This window comes from Tamandua tetradactyla, chromosome 12 (assembly GCF_023851605.1).
Source record: "Tamandua tetradactyla isolate mTamTet1 chromosome 12, mTamTet1.pri, whole genome shotgun sequence".
Taxonomy (NCBI): domain Eukaryota; kingdom Metazoa; phylum Chordata; class Mammalia; order Pilosa; family Myrmecophagidae; genus Tamandua; species Tamandua tetradactyla.
Window position 1 is genome coordinate 34,499,921 of NC_135338.1, and position 8,291 is coordinate 34,508,211.

An 8,291-nucleotide genomic window follows, 5' to 3' on the forward strand; every position below is an offset into this window, starting at 1 on the left:
GTTGAGAGGTTATCATTGAGGTTATTCTTATGCATTATATAAATATTCCCTTTTTAGTTTATAGTAAATTAGAGTGGCTAGAGGGAAGTGCCTGAAACTGTAGAGCTGTGTTCCAGTAGCCTTGTTTCTTGAAGATGACTGTATAATGATACAGCTTTTGCAATGTGACTGTGATTGTAAAAACCTCATGCCTGATGCTTCTTGTATCTCTGGTATGGAGAGATGAGTAAAAAATATGGATAAGAAATAAACAAATAATAAGGGGAATAGAGGTTAAAATAAATCGAGTAGATTGAAATACTAGTGGTCAATGAAAGGAAGTGGTAAGGGGAATGGCATATATGAGCTTTTTCTTTTTTCTTTCTTTTGCAGGAGAGATGCAGATGTTCAAAAAAAATGACCATGGTGGTGAATACACAACCATGTGATGATATTGTGAGCCATTGATTATAATCATGTCAAGAATGTTTGTTCGTTGTTTATAATAAAAATATTTTTTAAAATAATAATAAACAAATAATAGGGTGAACTATGGTTAAAATATATTGGGTAGATGGAAATACTAGTGGTCAATGAGAGGGAGGGGCAAAGGGTATGATATGTATGAGTTTTTTTTCTTTTTAGTTCTTTTTCTGGAGTGAGGCAAATGTTCTGAAAAATGATCATGGTGATGAATACACAACTATGTGATGATATCGTGAGCCATTGATTGTACACCTTGTGCGGAATGTTTGTATGTTAAGAATGTTTGTGTTTGTATGTTGTTTATTAATAAAAATATTTTTTAAAATTTAAAAAAGAAGGAAAAAATTGCCCACAAATATTTATAGGAGCTTTGTACACAATTTCCAAAAATTGGAAGCAACTGAGATGTCCTTCAATAGGTGAATGGATAATGTTCCATCCATTCAATGGAACATTACACAACAATAAAAAGAAATGAGCTCTCAAGCCATGAAAAGACATATATGAACCTTAAATACACACTGCTAAGAGAAAGAAGCCAGTCTGTAAAGGCTAGATGCTATATGATTCTCATTATCTGTCATTCCAGAAAAGGCAAAACTATAAAGACAGTAAAAAAAAAATCAGTGGTTCCCAGAGTCTTGGGGAAGGAAATGAAAAATAGATGAAGCACAGGGGATTTTTTAGGGTGATGAATTATTCTCTATGATGTGTGGTGATGAATAGATTGATACATGACTCATAGAACTTTACAACACAAACTCTGAACCTTAATGTATGTCAACTTAAAAAATCATTTAGGAGGTCAGAGGATCCCAGAATGGAATGTAGACTGTGACAAAAGAATCTAACTGCATTACAAATGTATGAAACAACCTTGCTGAAGAGAATGAGAGGAAAAGGTGCTGACACAAGTAACTGGAAATGAATAGTTTGTAAGACCAAAGGCCAAAATAACTGCACATAAGTACTATACTATAGTTGATAAAGTTTTTTCCAGAGACATACAGGTTAACAATTCCAGTAATGCTATACATGGATGCTGAAATTGAACAATTAAGTGGCAGATGGCAGATGACCGGTGTTCTCACTATTGGAGTGGGAGTTTATAGAAAAGCAAGGGGAGGAGGTTAGAATGAACTATATGATAATGGAATGAAGTTGGAGACATCAGTGTGCACTCATGCTTAGGTTTACATAGATAGAGATGGTTACATTTGGAACTATATAGCTCTAAATCTATATATCTATCTATCTAGATATACTGTCAATATACAGACATGTATTTGTTCTACCAGCTAGGAGAGTCTAGACGTAATAACATCCCAGTGGCAATGAGCACACCTCAAATCCAAATCTTAGTTTCTAGAACAATTCTCCAATAAAAGCAACCAGACCCTTGGAGAAATGGCTGACTCTAGGACTGTGGCACAAAACATGCAAGATGAGCTGGAGCATCATGTAGTTTCAGAAAGGAAGGAAGTACTAAACAAACAAACAAACAAACAGAAACCACAAATCGACATTGATGCATGTCAAAGAGACATGGGAACCAACCGACAGAGCTCCCAATGGCTGAAACAGGACTAATTTGAGCAATAAACAAATAAATTAATATTGAATTATAGCCCCAAATATGAAATAACGATCCATGAGTCTATACTGATATAAACAAATGATTGAGTAAATCAGTAAATGAGGGAGATATAAATCCCCCATGCAGAAGCTTTCCAAATAATTTACATGGATACTCCTCTATCAGTGGGGAGGAGGAGCATAAGTCCCCACCTCCTTCAGTGTGGGCTCTGCACAATGACTTCCTTCCAAAGAATACAGTGTGGAAAGGAGGTGAGGGGATAGTACCCTACAGTGGAAGAACCTGACAAACACGACGTCAGCCTGGTGATTCAGGTCAACCTCACTATTGATAAATCACGGGGATGTACGTGCCCTTGCTCTGGTATGATGAGAAGGGCACTTTACCTCTGCGGTCTTCCACCCCAAAACCTATAATCCCAGACCATTCATGAGAAAAGCACTAAACACATTCTAACAGAGGGCATTCAAAATACCTGACCAGGAGTCCTCAAAACTGTCAAGGTCATCAACAACAAGAAAGTCTGAGAAACTGTCACAGCAGAGAGGAGCCCAAGGAAACATGATGACTAAATAGATGTGGCATCCTTGATGGAATTCGAGAACAGAAAAGGAATATGAGGTAAGAACCACGGGAGCTGGAATAAATATGAAATTTAGTTAATATGTCAGTTATAGCTGCTGTTATCTGGGAATTTTTACTGCAGACTATTTAGTGCCTTAGACAGCCTCTGTCTTCTAATTTATCTCCCTACTTAGAAACTAAGTTTATTCAAATTGTGTAAAACAAGAATAAACAGGCCCTAAGTGAGGGCCTGAAGTGCTTTCCTGTAAATAATATTCACTAACACATGGCATTTATGACAACCGTTTGGCTTTTCAAAGGCCTTTTGGGGGTTTAAGTCTTCATTCTCAGCTATGTGAAAGTTAAAAATAATCACAGTTTACATTTATGAAACACTTCTTGGTTTGGAAAGTGCTTCTCTTGCTTTGTTTTATTTGTGCCTCACAGCAGCTCTGTCTAGCAGGCAGGGCAGGGATTTTTACCCTTGTTTTACAGATGAGGAAAGTGGCATTCCAAAAAGTTCATTGACCAGCTCGAGTCATAGAGACCTGCAAAGTTGCCAGACAGCTGAGTTCCAGATAGATGAGATGTTTTCATTTGCTTTTAAAACAACAGGAGTTTGAAACAAAGTCAGCTTCCCTTGAGTGTCTGTTTGCAAGAGTCTTGGTTTTTGTTGCTGTTGTTTTGTTTTTGTTGTTTGTTTGTTTTGTCTTGAAAACACAGTGATTGGAACGCTACTCAGGGTAGTAAGGAAGGTGCTTGCTCTCCCCTCCGCATTGTGAGGTGCTGGCAACTTCAGGGGCTCTCTCTGAGTGGAGAAGAGACTCTTGCTCAGTCCTCCTTAGGCCTAGGAAGAGAGCCGGCTCCATCCCAATGCCTGATCTGTCACAGACATCTGCCCTTCTCCGGAGGCCTTGAAATTCCTACAGGGTCAGTGTTTTGGTTTGCCAAAGCTGCCAGGATGCAAAATACCAGAAACGGTTTGCCCTCTCCAAAGGGGTTTATTAGGTTACAAATTTACAGCTCTAAGGCCATGAAAATGCCCAAATTATGGCATCAGCAAGAGGATACCTTCACTCAAGAAGGCCAATCATGTCCAGGGTTTCTCTGTCACATGGGAAGTTTCATGGTGATACCTGCTGGCCCTTTGCTCCCTTTGCTTTCAGCTCCTGATTCCAGTGGCCTCCTCTCTGAGCTTCTGTCTGTCTCCAAGTGTCTCCAAATCTCTGTCTTTTGGTTTTCATGTTCTCCTCTTAAAGGACTTCAGTAAACTAATTAAGACCCGCCTTGAATGGGTAGGGCCAGATCTCCATGGAAATAGTTTAATCCAAAGGTCTCACCACAATAAATCTGTCCCTACAAGATTGGATTAAAATTTAAAAAGCATGTTTTTTCTAGGGTACTTAACAGTTTCAAACCAGCAGTCAGTACCAGGGAGTTGATCTTGAAGCAACTGGTGGAGGAAGTGTGTGTGTGAGAGTGTGTGTGTGTGAGTGTGTGTGTGTGCACCTCCTTCCCCCTGTTTGACTCAGCTCAGCTGTATTCTGATGCTCTGTCTGGGGTTCTTCCTGTAGGAGAAGACCCCTTCACACTTCCAAGGGAACCAGGATCTCCCAAGCTCTGGTGGACCTGATTCACTAAGACTCCACCGGGCTCCCTCTGCTCTGTCCCAGTCTATAAGATCCCCGCCATTTATCTTCACAGAAGAGATGCAGTCAGTATCGAAATGGCTTAGATGTAGCACATGGATTTAGGATTGTTTGAAATACTCGGTGACTATTTAGCATTTCTGAAGGAGCAGTGGGTGCAGGAAAAGAAGAGAAAACTGTTGTGGCATCCCCAAAATAAGTCTCTCATCTATGACAGAAAACTCAAAAGTAGGGAGGTATATTAACCCTCAGAGCTATATCTGCCTACTTGTGTGTATTGTTTGCCTGGCCAGGGGTTTAAGACATTTTTAAAACTTAGTTTCTGATATTTAAAAATAAACACATTTCACACCAAAGTCAGAATTTATTTATTAATCTTAAAGTGGAAGATCTGACAATAGGGCCTCTCCCTTGCAAGGCAACAATGGGTTGGCTTTCAATTTCGATGGAAGCTGTTGGCTTTCCACAGAGGCATCTGCTCTTCCATTTGCTGCAGTCCCCACCCTCCTCCTTCACCCAGTACAAATCCATGCCTGTCCCTTGCAGTGTCTTGAGTGTGAGACCTCTACCTGGAAGCGAGGGTGCATAGGTACTGAAGGCAGGTGCTGAAGAAAGCAGGTTGGGGAAGTGAGTTTCCCGAAACTTCTGGCTGGCTGGAGGCTCCAGGTGGTCCGACCCCAACCAGCTGCCCCCGTGGCCTGCTCCCTCTGATCTCTGCTGACCCACGGAGGGTGTTTAGAGAGAGTGTGAGTGAACCTCAGATTCCAGTGTTCTACGGTTCAGTGGTAAACGCATCCTTCTTCCTACCCAGCCCTCCTCCCCATGGTGTGTGAGGGTTAGAAGCTGTTGGAAGAATCACAGTGTCTCCAGATCACCGAATCTTTATATAGCTGGGACACCCTGTAGTTGCTTATTTGCTTTTCTGACACCCCTTGCTGGTGTTATACTGATTTCTATTACAGGAAGACTCAGTGGCTCATTTTTCACAATCCCTCAGCAAAAGAGGTCAATAGCATTACTTTTTGATTCATCAGATTGACTCAGATACCTGTGTCTAAACTAATCGCCAGCAGTTTGTGCCACTGGGAAGGTGGCAATAATCAGAAGTGCAGGCATACTGTATCATCTTATTGTGCTTTGCTTTATTGCACTTCACCAACATTGTGTATTTTACAAATTGAAGGTTTGTGGCAACCCTGTGTTGAGCAAGTCTATTGGCAACAGTTTTTTCCAGCGATATGTGCTTATTTCATGTCTCTGGGTCACATTTTGGTGATTCGTCAATATTGCAAACTTTTAAAATTATTATATCTGCTATGGTGATCAGTGATCAGTGATGTCACTATTGTTAATTATTTTCGGTACCATAAGCCACACCCATTTGAGATGGTTGACTTAAGAGAAAATGTGTGTAGTTCTGACTTCTCCACTGCCCAGCCAGTCCCCCATCTCTCTCTCCCTCTCTTTGCGCTCCCTATTCCCTGAGACCCAACAATATTGAAACTAGGCTAATTAATATCTCTACAATGGCCTCTAGGTGTTCAAGTGAAAGGAAGAGTTTCATGTCTCTCATTTTAAATCAAAAGCTAGAAATGATTAAGTTTAGTGAGGAAGGCATGTCAAAAAGTGAGACAGGCCAAAAGCTAGGCCTCTTGTGCCAAACAGGTAGCTAAGCTGTGAATGCAAAGGAAAGGCTCTTGAAGGAACTTAAAAGTGCTACAAGGTGAACACAGAAATGTTAAGAAAGTGAAACAGACTTACGGCTGATGTGGAGAAAGTTTTAGTGGTCTGGATAGAAGATCAAACCCGCCACAACATTTCCTATAAGCCAAAGCCTAATTCAGAGCGAGGCCCTAACTCTCTTCAATTCTATGAAGGCTGAGAAAGGTGAAGAAGCTGCAGAAAAAAAAGTATGACAGTAACAGAGGCTGGTTTATGAGGTTTAAGGAAAGAAGTGTCTTCATAATATCAAAGTGCAAGGTGATGCAACAAATACTCATGTAGAAGGGCAGCAATTTACGCGAAAGATCGAGCTAAGCTCACTGATAAAGGTAGCTACGCTAAACAACAGATTTTCAATGTAGATGAAACGGCCTCATATTGGAAGAAGATGCTAGCTAGGACTTTCATAGCTTGAGAGAAGTCAATGCCTGGTTTCAAAGAGTCATAGGACAGGCTGATTGTCTTGTAGGGACTAAAGCAACTGGTGACTTGAAGTTGAAGGCAGTGCTCATTTAGCATTCTGAAAATCTTCAATTAAAATTATGCTGGGGAACCAGTTTGATTCCCAGCCCAGGCACTCAACCCAACCCCTCCCCCCCCAAAAAAAAATTATGCTGAATCTACTCTGCCTGTGCTCTATAAATGGAAAAACAAAGTCTGGATAACAGCGCATTTATTTACAAAATGGTTTACTGAATATTTTAAGCCCCATATTGAGACATACTGCTCAGAAAAAACATTCCTTTCAAAATATTACTGTTCATTGTCAATGCACTTAGTCACCCAAGAGCTCAGTTGGAGATGTGTGTGTGGAGATGAATGTTGTTTTCATGCCTCCTAACACAATATCCATTCTGCAGCCCATGGATTAAGGAGTTATTTTGACTTTTAAGTCTATGATTTACACAACACATTTCATAAGGCTATAGCTGTCGTAGATAGTGATTCTTCTTTGGATCTGGGCAAAGTTACTTGAAAACTTTCTGGAAAGGATTCACCATTCTAGACGCCATTAGGGACATTCTTGATTTGTGGGCGGAGGTTGAAATAGCAACATTAACAGGAGTTTGGAAGAAGTTGATTCCAATTCTTATGGATAACTTTGAGAGATTCAAAACTTGAGTGGGGGAAATAACTGCAGATGGGGTGAAACCAGAGGTGGAGCCTGAAGATGTGCCTAAATTGTCGCAATGTCATGATCAAACACTAACGAATGAGGACTTGCTTTCAATGGATGAGCAAAGAAGGTGTTTCCTTGAGATGGGAACTACACCTGGTGAAGATGCTGTGAACATTGTTGAAATGACAAAGGATTTAGAATATTACATAAACTTAATTGATGAAGCAGTGGCAGATTTTGAGAGGATTGACTCCAATTTTGAAAGTTCTTCTATGGGTAAAATGCTATCAAACAGCATTGCATGCTACAGATAAATCTTTCATGACAGGAATTGTCAGTCAACGTGGCAAACTCAATTGCTGTCTTATCTGAAGAAATTGCCACCCCAACCTTCAGCAACCACCACCCTGATCAATCAGCAGCCATCAATATCGAGGCAAAACCCTCTATCAGCAAAAAAGATGACAACTTGCTGAAGGCTCAGATGTAAAGTATTTTTACATTAAGGTATGTCCATTTATTATTTCGCATACCCATCATTGCCTATTGGCCATTAGTTCTCAATTAGATATGTAAGGATTCCCCAAGGATGGTGTTCCTTAAGGAGGGGCCAGGGCAGAGGCTGCCATGGTCAGGAATGCAGAGTGAGTTCATACTGACCTTGGTACCTGCATCACTGGTCATGTTTGACTTCCTAGTATGAAAGGCAGTAGCTGAAAACCACGTAAGCTGTCACTACCATAGAAATCCCTGCGATGTCACCTTTCCTCACATTGGTATACTTGTTGTAATACTGGGAGTAACCTCTGTGAAAGGCTCCAGCAATGTGTTTAGGGGTGAAATCCCGCATCAGTATCCAGCTTGGCAGCTATCCTAATTTGACATTCATAAGTCAAATTGGCAGAATAGACCCCATGTTGGAGTCCTGGGTGTCCGCTGATGTTCATTGTTTTATAAGACATTATGCTGCTGCACACAATAGACTATAGTATAGCATAAACACGATTTTATATGCCCTGGGAAGCCACGAAATTCATGTGACTCAGTTTGTTGTGGTGGTCTGGAACCAAACCTGCAGTATCTCCAAGGTATACTTATATCCATTCTGCTTGACTTCAAGTCCCAGCCCCACTCCCTGCCAGCAGTGTGACCCTGGGTAAATTACTTGCCATCT

General features: G+C 40.7%; 1 pseudogene; it reads right to left on the reverse strand.

Moving 5' to 3' along the window:
• Positions 1-7,790: 7,790 nt before the first annotated feature.
• Positions 7,791-8,033, reverse strand: LOC143651300 (ATP synthase F(0) complex subunit f, mitochondrial pseudogene; annotated as a pseudogene).
• Between the last annotated feature and the right edge of the window lie 258 nt (positions 8,034-8,291).